The 15,673-nt window shown below is 32.7% G+C and overlaps 2 pseudogenes; one reads left to right on the top strand and one right to left on the bottom strand.

Moving 5' to 3' along the window:
* Positions 1–2,055: 2,055 nt before the first annotated feature.
* Positions 2,056–6,702, top strand: LOC133180003 (uncharacterized; annotated as a pseudogene).
* Positions 6,703–6,977: 275 nt separating this feature from the next.
* On the bottom strand, positions 6,978–14,493 carry LOC133179544 (putative nuclease HARBI1; annotated as a pseudogene).
* Between the last annotated feature and the right edge of the window lie 1,180 nt (positions 14,494–15,673).

The following is a 15,673-nucleotide window of genomic DNA, read 5'->3' on the forward strand; positions in this document are numbered from 1 at the left end:
AGTTCAAAAGATTGTGCCCCAACACAGTAACAGATGACATTGAAGAACTATAAGGAAGTACCGAAAGGCAGTACTGAAAGTAAACACTGGAAAGAAAAAAACCAACCTTCCTGAAAGAAATAGAACATACTTCGGCCCAATACAGAACTGAAAGTCAGAGAAATTGTAAGTCATTATTGTAAGGTTAAAAATTTCTTCAAATACTGTTTGAGGAATTAGATTCAGTGTACCATGATATATACTTGAATAATAAGTCTAACATCACTATGGTCCACTCTGATAGGCATTGGGTTCATCGAATACATTTTGTTTTTCAGATGCTGATGACTGCATAGCAATAATAGGATTATTTCTATTGTGCAAAGAGAACCCTAACAAAATTCTTTTTTCAAGAGGACCGACTGCATGCACCCCCATGGCAATAGGAATTAAAATTAATCAGAACATTTTGTCCATGGACAATGAAGCATTTGAAATACTATTGGAAAATGAAAGCGTATTCAAATGTGAGAATTTTTTCCAAGCTTTTTGTGGGTTAATTGCTACAATTTATGTATTTAACATTGCATATCCAAAACCTGTTGAGAAAACATTCATGTTTTTTCAACAGGTCATGATGGGGTTGAAAGATGAGGGAGGACATCGCAACATCGATAAAAGAATTTTAGGGTTCTGACAAACATCAACAGAGAGTTGAAAAACATTTAAGTTCGATTGATTTGTGTTTGTTACCCTCATTTTCTAAGATGTTTTACTTGGAAAATTGTTTTCTACTGTTAATGAGGATTTTCCAGTTTTAACACATTTCATCATCTTTCTGTTTGTGTGTGTATGTGTGTGTGTGTTTGAGAGAGAGAGAGATGTATTACCAATTATTAGATGTTTTCATAATTGTAGAATATTTTGGGACTTCAATCAAACCAGTCCATTTTTCTTAACATTCAGACCTAGGTTGTATAGAATATGTATTGACTATTAATTTTTTAATCATATCATAATTAGAGAGAGAGAGAGCAGGAGAGAGATGAGAGATTTTTTTATTGATCTATTGGCTTAATAGTATGTATGTGTACTTAATTTTTTACATAAATTAAGGATTAAAAAATAAATTTGATTCCATGTAAATTATATTTATTTTCATTTCTTAGTTATAACAGATATATTAGTTGTGAAACAATTGAGTGGAAGATAAGGAAGTATAGGTACCAATTAATTAGTATATTTACAAAGTGCATAGTAGTTTACTGAACAGTGTAGTAAATTTACCCGCCAACTCTAGTAGGTCTACCTCCTAGTCTACTGAAAGCTACTTTTAAAGACTAGTAAATTTACAAGTGAGATCTAATAGATCTACCCAATACCTAGTGAAAGTTACTTATAAAGTCTAGTAAATTTACTAATAGTATCTAGTTAATCTACCCAATACCTAGTAAAAACTACTTAAGGTAGTGATTGTATGGACAGTAAATTTACTAGATTTCTTAGTGACTCTTTCTAGTTATTTTTTTCAGTGTTAGGTCTTGTATTACCTGCGGCCCCCGACTAACTGCAACTTCTAGTTCCTTTAGTTTCCATTGAATAAACAAGTGATAATCTGTGTGGCTCATCCTAAAACAAACGATAAAGATGATTTATTTAAACTTTTATAAATATCGGATAGTTACACATTTTTTTATTTTGGTAGCAAAGAGAATTCATGTAAAATCATTTTAAAGTATCAATAATTTTGAGAGATTTCTTTGGTAAAACCATGCACCTACCTACTGATTCTAATTCTGCAATAGTTGCTGTCAGGTCTGAAATATATTTCGAAGTATCATCTTCACTGTCTTCTACACAGTCGCTGATGAAAAAATATTTATAAACAATTGCATATCATTACTTTAAGCTTAAAGCACACAGGCACAATTTCAAACTTTATCTTTGGTTTTTCTGTCATCTTAAATTGTGATAAATTTCATCTGTATCATAATTACTAACTCGTTGTGCACATGAATTTCATTTCCTGTAACAGCACCAGGTAGAGAGATCTCATCATCTGATATGGAACAGGCCCCGCCGCCACCAAAATAATACCATACTCAGCCTCAATTTTCTACTCAAGTGTTGAGGACGTCCTCAACTGAGAAAATTCTCAAATCACCACCACCAACATAGTTGAGTATGTACTCTGTTGAGTATGAATTTTTACATTCTCAACTCTACTGAGTACATACTCAGTCGATTTTTTTTCAATGATTCAAGCGGTCTCACGAAATGTACAAAGTACACAAAATATGATAGAATGTTTGTTACGTAATAAATATGTATTGTCGTCTGCTTTGTTTTGTTTTTTGGTACATAAACATGGAGCTTGTGGAAATAAATCTCCCGACAGAACAAAATAATCTTAATAGTCTTAAGAAAAGGGGCACCAACTGGACCCCAGAGGAGGAGATCCTCCTAATAGAAGAGGTTCTGAAGTATGAAGAGACCCTCTTCGGAAAAATGAAGGGCTCAGGGGTGAAGGGTAAACATGGCAAATTAAAAGAATCTACGTGGAAATCCATCGCAGAAACCCTTAACTCGTAAGTTGTATTGTTGTAAGATATTCAATGAAAACATTTAATTTTACCACACTTATAAAATCTAATAGCTTAATAAGTTTTTACTTAACTTTTCGATTCCAACTGGTTGTAATGTGAACCTGTTGTAAATAAAGTTATCTCCCTTAAATTTTTATGGGTAAATATTCATTTCGACCCAATACTGTTTGGAACGTGACGGTTCGAAATTCATGATGTATGTTGTGCAGTTGTAATTAAGTTGGTAAAAAATACTGATGCTGCTTTTTTAAATGCATTTAAGACCGAAGAACATTAACTGACAAGATTGAAAACATTTCCGTCTTTTACATGCAGTCAAAACAATTGATACGTTGTAGATAAGAATTTGTTTATGCATGATAATGCAAAAAAAAAAAAAAACTATTTGATTCTTGAAAAGTTGGGCTGTAAATATTTGTCAAGTTAGTTTTTTTTTTTATTTACGACTTAAAGGGTTTAGAACGGACATTTTATTTGAAAATTTTAAACTTGGAATGTATTCATATCAAAACCATTTTAATTATATGTAGTGAACTTATTAGTGATAGCAAAATAACATAAAATCTTTTCATTGAAATTTCTTATTTAAATAAATAAATAAATAAATAATATATATATATATATATATATATATATATATATATATATATATATATATATATATATATATATATATATATATATATATATATCCAAAATTGAAATAAAGTCTCAGTAATCGGATTACAATATTAAACAAATATAAAAAGAAAACACAAGAATCCTCCGTAAAGCTTTAGCGCTTTCATTAAAAATCTTCAGAAGTTTTACATTACAAAAATGTATACAACGGTAACATAGTAACAATGATTATGACGTTAAACTAAGCGGAACGTTTAATGTCTATATTGTGACGTCATAGATAAAATACTGCAATGATGATGAAAAAGTTCGGGAAAATCATAGGTAGTTTATAAGAGACTATTAAGTTTTGGCTTTAGAATACAAATAAAATGTTTTTCTTTTTCCCGTCTCTGGATATCACTGGCACATCTGAGTTTATAAAAAGGGAAAATGTTAAATCGTTTTTTTCCACAAGTTTCCAGGTGTGCACTTAACTGGATTTGTCTATATTCAGGTGTACTGATGTGTTGCTTATGTACACGTACACGGGCACGGAGACTGTTGCCAGTTTCACCAATATAATATTCTTTGCATCCAGGACATATGATGGCGTATATGACATCTTTCGTATCACATGACATGTTGGCATTAACTTTAAATTCACGCCCGTTAAAACTATAACTCGTCCCTTCTGTAATGTAGTCACATGTGCCGCAGCGAGGGTCCGTACACTTTGACACTGTATAATTATGGTCAGCGAATTGGGAGGAACAAAGTATTCTCTTAAGGTTTTTGGGCTGACGTTTACTGCTGATAAAACGACAGTTTTTGTATGTAGTTTTCGTTTGTTCATCCTCTCTAAGTAAGCTATTTAATTCATAAACAATTGAATTGATGTTTTCATTTCTCGGATTGTACGTGTGAACAAAGGGTATAGTTTCTCCGTCCTTCGCACGTCGTGTGTTTGAAAGTAATTGTGTTCTATCACACTCCTTGGCTTTCATAATACTATTATCTACCAGTTGCTCTGGGTATTTTTGGCTCAATAAATACAATTTTAATTCCTCCAAACGGATATCCCTCGTATCAATATTGCTCACAATGGTACAGATCCTTCTTGCGAGATTATATGGTATAGCCGTTTTAGTATGGTGGGGATGGCACGATCCGAAATGCAGATATTGGTGCATATATATATATTAAATTGATAGTCGTAACCACCACTCACTCAAGAATCAACCCCCACCCACCCCACCCCTAAAAAAGCATTCATTTCTCTAAAAACACTGAATAGAAAATTCTTATCTAAAATAAGTGTATCATTTCATTGTTTAACTCACTACATATTCGTTCCTCGAGAGAATTGTGTTTTCTTTGAGATGGTAGAGACAAAATAAACTTTTTTACTATTCATTTTAAGTTTTTAACAAGCTTAATTTGTCGCCAATCAAGGAAATTTTCAGTGAAATGAAAGGAAACGTTTAAACTAGAAAACTTGTAGACATCAATGTAAATCGCCAAAAACTTTCGACAAAAAATTTGGCCTGTGAGAAAGTAAGGGGCTGCTGAAAAGGTAATTTATCAGATATAATTTTCAATAACGTGTAAATATATAAAATGACTCTTATGTATACATTTACACAGAATATTTTTAAAAAATACATTGTAGAGTCCAGAACACGATTCTTGAGAGAAACAAATAATGTAAGTAGGTGAATAATACAACAATGATAATTTTACGAGCAGCTAGGTTTTGAAAGGAGTTGAAAGGGTACCTGTTCTGTTATTCAGTCTATAGAATTTGACTTGTCCCTTTTATAACACGCCATCCCATTGACAAAAATATAAACAACATCCACTATATTAAACATAGATACATGTACGGTGATGAGTAAAAGACGAAATCACCCGTGGGTATCCGACGATGGCATCTAGCGAAAGTAATTTTGAACTAGTTAAATTTAGAAGGAGGAGGAAGAAAAATTGAAAAAAAAATCACAGAAATAATCATTTATTGTTATTCATTGTATAATAAATTAAGAACTTTTCTTCTCAGTTTTCAAATAGGGATCGAGATCCCTCCGTTTCAGATTCGTTTCAGATTCATTTTCAGATTCGGATTCGATTCATATTCAGAAACATCTCTATTATAAAGATATAGAAAGTATCGCCTTGTACACCAAAGTCGGTATGCAATGCCATCGTTTCCCTATCTCTCTGCATACAATTGTTTTTAACGAATTACTTTTTTAAATATAATATGTCTATAAATACGTTCGGGCGTTTGATATTCAAAATGATGGTGTTGTAGAAGCTACAAAAATGACAGGGACAACGAGACTGTTAAAAAAAATTTAACAACATCAAACAAAGAGGTATTTTAGTTGTTTAATTCTTGTAGGTTTCATTTAGACTTGTTGATTATTTAAAATCTGTTTAGTTGATTTACATTGTTTTTGTCAGTGCAAAACTATACATGTATAAACGTTTTTTTGTTATCATTATTGTTATCTTTTTGGTTCAAGTTTATGCAAAACAAAAACACAGTCATGTAAAATGTAACATTAACAAACTCATGACGACAGTTTTTAAAAGTTTTCGCTTTCTTTAAAATAGTAAATTGCAAAAGGAAAGTGTTACATGAATGACACGAATTATATTTTTAATATTTTTTTTTCTCGATGAATGAAAAATGAATTGTCTAATCTAAGCCTGCTTAAAAATGCAAAAATATTTAGATTTATTTAACGTAAATAAGAGGGGTATGTATTGGCCTAGGAAAAGAAAAAATTGACATGTTGCGAAGGCCAAAGACAGGTGGTGGTCCGGCTCCTCCCTCTTTAACAGCTTCTGAGGACGCCTTGATGCAGGCGTTTGACGGGCGACCACAGATTTGCGGATTGCCGGATGGCATCGACACAGACGTCACTGATGGTAAAAACAAAAAATAAAATGAAACTTTCAATTTTAAATTTTGCTGAATCTTCTCATTTCACAAATTTGAAAATCCATTTTAAATCCATGTTATTACAACGTAATGTATGTAAACGAGTAGCAAGAGTCTGTTACATTTACAATGTAAATGTTCATGCAAGAATTACACATGTAATCGTAAGGATGTAATGAATTGTGTATAAATTTAACAGAAATTGAAAAGGGCATGGAATCGAGTACACCAGCCTCTACAACTTCGACTTCTGCCTGTACATCTTCTATCATCTCTAAATCTTTGACTACAGCCTTAGAATCTGATCATCCAGTCTCTTCTAAAAAGTCCAAAAGAAAACAAATGAAGGATGCACTTGAAGAAGAAGAGTTGGAGAATCTTAGATTGGATAATAAGAAAATTAAACTCGAAATAGAGAAATTGATAATTGAAAAGCAAAAGCTAGAGGCAGAAAAGGAGCTCATTGATGTTAAGAAAGCGTTTTTGGTCCGTCAGTTCGAGGAGCGATTTCCCAATTCTGTCATTTATACCAGTACAAGTAATTCAAGTATGATTAATGAATTGTAATGGTGTGTTGCACAAAAACAAATTAAAACCAAAATGAAGAAGCTGATTTTGCAAAATGTACATGTAAAAGGGAAAGAAATTACACATGAAACCTATAATATTGTTTTATAAAATGTAATACATATAATAATAAATTTGATTCTCTGTCATTACTGTCAACATTTGTATAAATAGCAGTATCGCTTTGTTTTGAAATTTTATTCTTATCCTTATCAAGCCAAAATCAATTAACTTCGAGAGTTTTGTATAGGTACATATGTAGTAAGTTATTTTACTTAAGTGAAATACGTATCCACGATGTAGTTGCGCATGTTGAAACCATCACCAGCTAATGCATTATTGCAATTGTCGTTTCCACCACAAAGTTGAACTTGTGTAGATTCAACAATGTCTCCTCTTTCTATTCCAATGTTATGCAATATTGCACAAGCAACGATGTACTTCGTAGCTTGACGTGGGGCTGTCCTGCATAGAATGATTGGCAGTTTATTTCTCCAGTTAAAGTTTGTTGAAATATTCTTTGTCCCCACTGACAAAATTTAATGATTGAATGCAATAATACTGATAAAGTATATTGAGCCTAGCTTTACAAATATTTCAAACAGCGGACTTCCGGTGCGTGCTTGTCTATGATGTAGACGTGTCGAGCGTCGAGAGAGAAAGTTTTCTTTATTTAACGGGCTGAAGGTCTATTACGATCAGTTGCGGTTTGCTGTGTTCCCACAAAATATGCCGGGAAAAGGTAGAAGCAGCCAGAAAGTCCAGGAAGGCGCATTAGACCAATTTTTAAAAGAGTCGGAGAAGAATTCGACAGAGGAAACTCGGACCAAATCTAAAGACGCGGGAAGAGCTGGCGAGAAGGATGAGAAAGGTGAGAAATGTGATATTTCAAACAATGATCTCAAAGAACTGATGACACAGTTATTTAAAACGATGGAAAAGAATATTGAGGAGCGACTTACGATTATGAACAAGTCTATCGATGATAAGTTCTGTGCTTTCAAAGAGAAAATGGATGACCTCGACAAAGCTGTCCAAAGTCAAGACGACAGATTAACGGACATGGAGACTTCTCTGTCAAAACTTAAAGCAGTTGAGAAACTTGAGGTTGAAGTAGAGGAATTGAAAAACTATATTACCTACCAAGAAACCAGGTCAAGGAAGTACAATGTGCTTATATATGGTGTGGAGAAAAGAGATAAAGAAAATGTAACAGAAGTGGTGAGAAAGTTTTTTGCTGACGAATTAGGAATAGACGAGGAGAGCATTCAATCAATTATTATCCAGAATACTCACCGTATCCCAAGAAACCCAAACAACACGTCTATCAACTCTTACCAAGCGTCAGCGCCTGAGGCCATAATTGTGAAGTTCGCCCGAATGGAAGACCGTAACGCCATTCTAATGAAGGCCCGGAACAGTAATTTATCGAAAGGAAAAGCTGTGCGAACGGACCTACCTAGTCATTTGAAGAAAAAACGTAGTATCCTTTCCCAACAAGCATACAAGTTGAGACGCGCTGGACTCAAAACTCGAATCATTGAGGGAAAGACCGATGTGGAACTAGAATATCGCAAGCCAACAGACACAGTTTGGATCAAATATACTGATGCATAATCAACTTTTTCAAGCAGCCAACATACACAATATGTTGAATTTTTTCCTCTCTCTCTCTCTTATTTTTCATGTTTCCTTTTAAGCATATGCAGGAAGCTTGTGGTTTTTTTTTATTTTTCAGTCTATAATGATTGAGCTGTGTACGTATGTAAATATGTGTATGTTGTGTCCATATTTCATTCTGTATAATAAGTATGGCTAGTAAGCTTAAAATTATTTCCATGAATTGTAGAGGGCTACACGATCATAGTAAAAGGAAGGATGTTTTCAAATATTTAAGAGAACATAATGCAACATTTTACTGCTTACAAGACACACATTGTACAGATAATGAGAGAGATATTGTTTATTCACAATGGGGCCTTGATTTTTTGATGTGCCCAGGGTCTAGTGATTCGAGAGGAATTTTAACACTTTTTAATGACAAAGTAGAAATTAAAGTTTCAAAATTCAAACTTGATTCCCTTGGAAATTATATTGTTTCAAGTATCCTTATTGACAATAGATATTCTATTACACTAGTAAATTTATATGGCCCAAATAAAGATAATCCTGACTTTTATATTGATCTTGGAAATATCATTGATGAGTTTGATGATGATTTTATTATAGTCTGTGGAGACTGGAATCTTGTACAAAATTATGATCTTGACTGTTACAACTACATACGTGAAAATAATCTGAAAAGTAAATTGGAAGTAGAAAAATTAAAGAATAGATTTAATTTAGTTGACCCATGGCGCATTTGCAACCCAAATGTAAAAATGTTCTCTTGGGCTAAAAAATCTCCCATTAAGCAGGCTAGGCTAGATTTTTTTCTAATATCAGAAGAGCTTATGTCAACACTTGATACAGCAGCAATTCTCCCAGGATATAGAACAGATCATTCAATTATTGAACTTCAACTAAGATTTGACAATTTTTCAAAAGGAAGAGGTTTTTGGCGCTTTAATAATTCTCTGTTGAAAGATCTTGACTTTGTTAAGAAGGTCAAACAAATTATTTCTGATACTGAGGTAGAATACTTGGTAGGTGAATATAGATCACCAGCAATTGATGACAATTTATTATTAGAAATTATCTTAATGAAAATTAGAGAGTTTGCAATTTATTTTTCCAGTAAAAAATCCTGTGAGAGAAAAAAAAAGAAAGAACTTCTTCAAAAACAAATTAAATTTATGCATGAGATGTTTAACATGCACCATCTTCAAATTTATGGAAATTTACTGAATGATCTTCAGGTTGAACTTGAAAATATCAGAAAATATGAGCTTGAAGGACTATTGATACGAACACATAGTAAATGGATCGAGGACGGTGAAAAACCAACAAAATATTTTTGTGCTCTGGAAAAAAGAAACTATGTAAATAAAAATATAACAAAAATCATTGACAGTAGAGGTAATTCAATTGTTAATCAGAAAGAAATTTTAGATAACCTTAAATACTTCTATCAATCTTTATACAGAAATCTAGATGATTCACTAATTGATGTTAACCTAAACAATGTTCTAGTGGATTGCGAAGTTCCCAAACTTAGCAATGATACAAAATGTCTTTTAGATAATGATATCTCCCAGTCTGAAATTTTAAACTCTTTAAAAAATATGAAAAATAACAAAACTCCTGGAACAGACGGATTCACTACAGAGTTTTTAAAATTTTTTTGGTCTGATTTATGCAAATTTTTGATAAATTCATTTACCTGTAGTTATAATAAAGGATGTCTATCAATGACTCAAACTCAGGGCATAATTTCTGTAATTCCAAAGGGAAATAAACCAAGAGAATACTTGAAAAATTGGAGACCTATCTCTCTTCTCAATGTTACTTATAAGTTGCTGTCCAGTGTTTTAGCTGACAGAATTAAAAATGTTCTCTCCACACTTATTCATGAAAATCAAAAGGAATTTCTTAAAAATAGATACATTGGTGAAAATTCTAGACTACTTTACGATGTTATTCATTATTGTAATGAGGAAAAGATCCCAGGATTTGTTCTTCTTATAGATTTTGAAAAGGCATTTGACTCTGTTTCATGGAGATTTATTTTTAAAGTTCTACATTACTTTGGTTTTGGCGAAAAGTTCATAAGCTGGGTTAGATTGTTGTTTTCAAACGCAAAATTGTGTGTAATTCAGCATGGCCTATTTTCAGAATTTTTTGATATCGGAAGAGGATGTAGACAGGGAGACCCTATTTCGCCCTATTTATTTGTACTCTGTGCTGAAATCATGGGTATTATGATCAGAAACAATCCTGGAATCAAAGGAATTTTTATTAAAAGAAATGAATATAGACTATTGCAGTATGCAGATGATACAGTCATCCTTTTAGATGGTACAAAATCCTCTCTTACATGTGCTCTATCACTTGTCGATCAGTTTTCTAAATATTCTGGTCTTAAACCAAACTATGAAAAAACTCGTTGTATAAAAATAGGCTCCTTGTCTCAAGAAAATGTTGATATCTGTTTAGATTTTAATCTTCATTGGTCTCAGGAACCATTTACTGTATTAGGTATAACCTATTCTGTAGATTTGAACCCTAATACTATGAACGAACTCAATTTCCAATCTAAACTTGTTGAAATGAAAAAAATAATTGGCTCTTGGTCAAAAAGATTGTTGACAACTGCCGGCAGAATTACAGTAGTTAAGTCAATCATTTTTCCAAAAATAACCCACCTGTTAATTTCTTTGCCGAGTCCTCCCCTTAAATTTATGCAAGATCTTGAAAAAATGTTTTTCAATTTTATTTGGAGCAATAAACCACCTAAGGTAGCAAAGAATTGAGAGTCATGAAAACGGTGGCTTAAGAATGATAAGTGTTAAAGATTTTTGTAAGGGTTTAAAAATTACATGGATTCGCAGACTTTTTAGCAATATTAATGTGTCTGCATGGAAGACTCTGTTTTATAGTATAATTCCAGAAGTGGAATTTCTTCCCTGTTTTGGTAATAGTTTTACAAGGGTTATTTCCAATAGAATTTCAAACCATTTTTGGAAAGATGTTTTTAATGCCCTATATGAATTAAGAATGATTATAGAGACTGACAGTTTGTCTATCTTTGATCCTCTTTGGTATAATGACAATATTAAGATATCAAATAATTTTATATACTATAAACATTGGGCTGATAAAGGTGTAAAATACATAAAAGATTTGTTTCTTCCTGATGGCCAGCCTATGAGTTTTGAAGAATTTTGTGATGTGTATAATTTGTCAACCCCTTTTACATTATTTCACGGTGTCTTACAAAGTGTCAGAAAATTGAATTTAATTTATACTGAAAAGGATGCTTTTTATAATTCTCCTTATTATCCCAATTTCTTCCGAATAATTTTTAAGAGTCAAAAGGGATCAAGAGATTTTTATGACATTTTAATTTCATCTAAATGGGATAAACCCAAATATGAAAGTAAATGGGAAAATGTACTAGATTTGAATGTAAACCAGTTGTGGTGGAAAACCCATAATAAACTGATTTTTAGTATCACTGAAGATGTACAACTTAGATGGTTTCATTATCGAATTGTACATAGAATTATGAGTACTAATGTTTATTTAAAGAAAATAGGAATCGTGCATTCCGATCTGTGTACTTTTTGTGGTACGCATCCTGAGTCTATAACCCACTTGTTTTGGGAATGTTTATATGTTGATATATTATGGAGTAAACTAGTAGAATGGATCAATTATAAAACAGAGCACAATACTGAAATAAACATAATTGATGTTATATTTGGTAGAGAAGGTAAATATCATATTATTTTGAATCTTTTAATATGTATAGTAAAAAGGCATATTTATAAGAAAAGAATTTGTAAGTCACTACCAACCATAGAAGGAGCAAAAAAGGAAATCAATCATTATTATAAAATTGAAAAATTTATGTATAAAAAGAACAATGAATTGGCTTTATTTGAAAAGAGATGGGGTCTTTTTTCTTCACTGTTTTCTAATGTTGGTTAAAAATTGTACTTGTTTAAAACCATTATGTTATTCATTATTTTGATAACTTTTCTGGTAAATACATACACATATTGGATGCATGGGGTGTGAAAGGATTTGTTTACATATTATTTTTTTTTCCAATGAAAAATTGTCCTGGTTGAATATTAAAATATACAGTGTTTATATTAGTAGTACATTATATGTAGTAGTTTATTTACTATAGTGCCATGTGACTGTCATCATTACTATTGGCTATATTTTATGCTTGTAAGTTTGGTGAGTCCAGGGCTCCCCAACCTTGGCGCCATCCATCGAATCTTATATATCGCTGGGGCAATAAAAAAAAAAAAAAAAAAAAAAAAAAAAAAAAATTCCAAACAGCGTTTTTATCAACTTCCATATACCTAAGTACTCCTTGTAAGCACGAAAATCTGCGCTTCAAAATTCCAAACGTTCTACTATTACCCTGGTCTTACAAAGTGCTGCATTGAATCTCTGTTGTGGGACGGTAGAAGGATTTAGAAACGGTGTCATGAGAGACCTTTTACACGGATAGCCAGAATCTCCTAGTAGAAACCCGTTATATTCACCTATTAAATGAAATACAGAATTACACCCTATAGAAATGCAAGTAATCTTTTGGATTTGTGCGTTTGAAATAATAAGAACGTGATTTTTATATATAATGCAAACCAAGTACCGTTCTCAAATTTCTGACACAATGCAGATTCGCGCCATATTCGGCTGTCGTGGACGCTACCAGGCCATTTAGCACAAATACTTGTTATTCTGAAGTTGGCATCGCAGACAGCCTTTAGAAGAAGTTAAATATTAAAGGAAACATAATTACACAAGGATAACGTTGAACCATGCTTTTTAAAAATGTGCGATAATCATCAACATCAACATGTGCGGGTTTGATGAGAAATTTGCACCCCCAGTGATTTATAGCTTAGTGATTATATTGATAAAGTGACTGTGACTAATCCCCCCCCCCCCCTCTTATTCAAAAAATAGGATTTGGACAATTTTTTTTTTTGAATTGAAATCTCCCTCTGGAAAAAAATCTTAAATCTGCGAATATTCTTTTTGAAACATCGCTAAAAAAAATTACCTGTACGTTCAATAAATGGAAACCTTTACGATTGACATAATCAGGCTCATTTTCATTAGGGGCAATAATTCCAACAAAGGTGCCATCTACACACCCTAAAACGTTTGGAAATCCTATATGAAAAGATCATATAAAATTAAGGCATGCATGATTATTGAAGACTGAGATCTAAAGTATTTAGCAATTAAAGATTGATTTTTTAATTTTTTTAAGTTAATTTTTCGGTTAAAAAAATAAATAAAAAGGTACCTTTTTTTCAAACACCTGAACATGAAATTACGTAAACACTTTGTATAGTTTTATAAATATTTCTTACAAATTATGTTTTCATACCATAAAAATGTGAATAGTCCATACCCCCCCCCCCCCCCTTATTTTGAGTAGTACAATATAGGTATTTCTTAAAAAACGGGGAATAGCATAAGTGGTTTAGACTTAATATTTTACTTGTCATGCAATCTTATGATTGTGCAAATACATGTTTCAAGTTTGTTTTTTTATGTAAGACAAAGACCCCAACTGGGGTAGGCTTAGTAGACCCTGTACGAGTTATCTGTTCCTTGGAGTTGTCTTTCTTTTAAAAACAAAACCGAAAGTACAACGCAGACGAAAGATAAATGGGACATTGGTAATATGGTTTCACTGAGAATATGCTCTTTTTTTTTACCTGCAACTTTCAAAAATTGTTGTTTTGTTTCTCTGGCACGATTACCCTTGGGGAGAATGATAGAATCTGCCAGCAAGTGAACAATTATAGCCTCACAAACTGAACGAGAACATCTTCCAGTCGTTGTTTCGGACACTCCAATGCTGTCCCCTACAAGTCTGTGAAACGCCCCCGTTGCTAGGAACCTCAGACAGGTGAGAAGCTGTAGAATTGGAGGTAAGGCACTGTTCTTGTTTGTGTTATGCATAAGTGATGGGCTGATTTTGTCCATTATATAATGTATAGTCGTTGGTCTAAACCGAAACCTGTCAATAATCGCCTCTTCTGAATATTCCTCTAGTGGATTCATCCGATCTCGTATTACTCTCTTTGAAATTTTAAGATTATGTCGCATTTGTCGCCGACGGCGCCGATTTTGTCGTCTGTGAGCAGCCATTTTTATTGCTTGAGTACCAACTTGAGAAAGGTAAAGATCTATCTCAAAGAATTTGAGTACATACTCAAAATTCTGACTTGAGTATGTACTCAAATATTTGGTGGCGGTGACTTGAGGCTGAGATTATAGGTTTGAGAATTTTCTCAGAGTTGAGGCTGAGTTTTATACTCAACTATTTTTGGTGGCGGCGGGGCCAGATGTTCTGTAATATTTTGCTCCATGTTTGTGACATCACAATGTGAAGATGACGTCAATATATTGGTGACTTGTGACAAAAAAATGATAAACTCGGTCGTACTCTAGCAACGAACGGCTGTAAAGTTTAACGTGTATTTTGGAAATTCCTTTGCAGTAGCATATAATAATTTGTACAAGGTTTATGAAGAGAAAAGACTTGCCATTGTCATTGCAGTAAAAGGGGGTCAATTTTTAGGTCTACTAGTCGAATACTAGTCGAAGACCAGGCTTCGGCGCCACCAACGCTGAGATTTTCTCAAATCTGAGATTTCTCAGAAAATTTGAGTTTTTCTCACCGAACTGTGCCACCAATCAAATATTTTCTCAAACTCAGACTTATCTTTTGAGTTTTTTATTTTAATCTGAGATTTTTCTCAAATCTGAGATTTTTCCGACTCTCCGACTCAGCTGAGAAAAAAAAATCTGAGATTTCTCAGAAAATCTTGAGATTGGTACAGATTATTCTCGCATAATCACCAGTGTAAGATTGACTTGTCCGGTGTGAGACAGCAGTGTGAGATTTTTCTGTCTTACACTGTGTATTACTACGCCGCGAACGATAGTGTAAACATTCCGTCTTTATATAAAGAAATTGTAACAATGTTAAAAAATATTACATATACTTAAAATGTTGTCATTTAACTTATTAAGATAAACTTATTTTCATTCAAAATATTGTCGTATTTTCACTTGTTAAATGGCACTATTTTTAGATCGCGGAAGGATTCTTCTAGAATGAATTTGTACGCTATTGGATAGATTAAGTTTTTTTATTCCCATTTTTTATCTATCTAATTAATTTACATGGACTGGAATTCATTTTATCAGTTTACACTATGTGTAAACCATTTTCAGGTTCGCTCTCTCCGATGGTGTATTTAGATTTTTAATTAGATGGAAAATTAAAAGAATATATTTTAGCCCTATTATGGCGACGTCATTG

Source organism: Saccostrea echinata, unplaced genomic scaffold (genome assembly GCF_033153115.1).
Source record: "Saccostrea echinata isolate AGI-Se365-2 ecotype Australia unplaced genomic scaffold, CSIRO_AGI_Sech_v1 ptg000005l, whole genome shotgun sequence".
Lineage (NCBI taxonomy): Eukaryota > Metazoa > Mollusca > Bivalvia > Ostreida > Ostreidae > Saccostrea > Saccostrea echinata.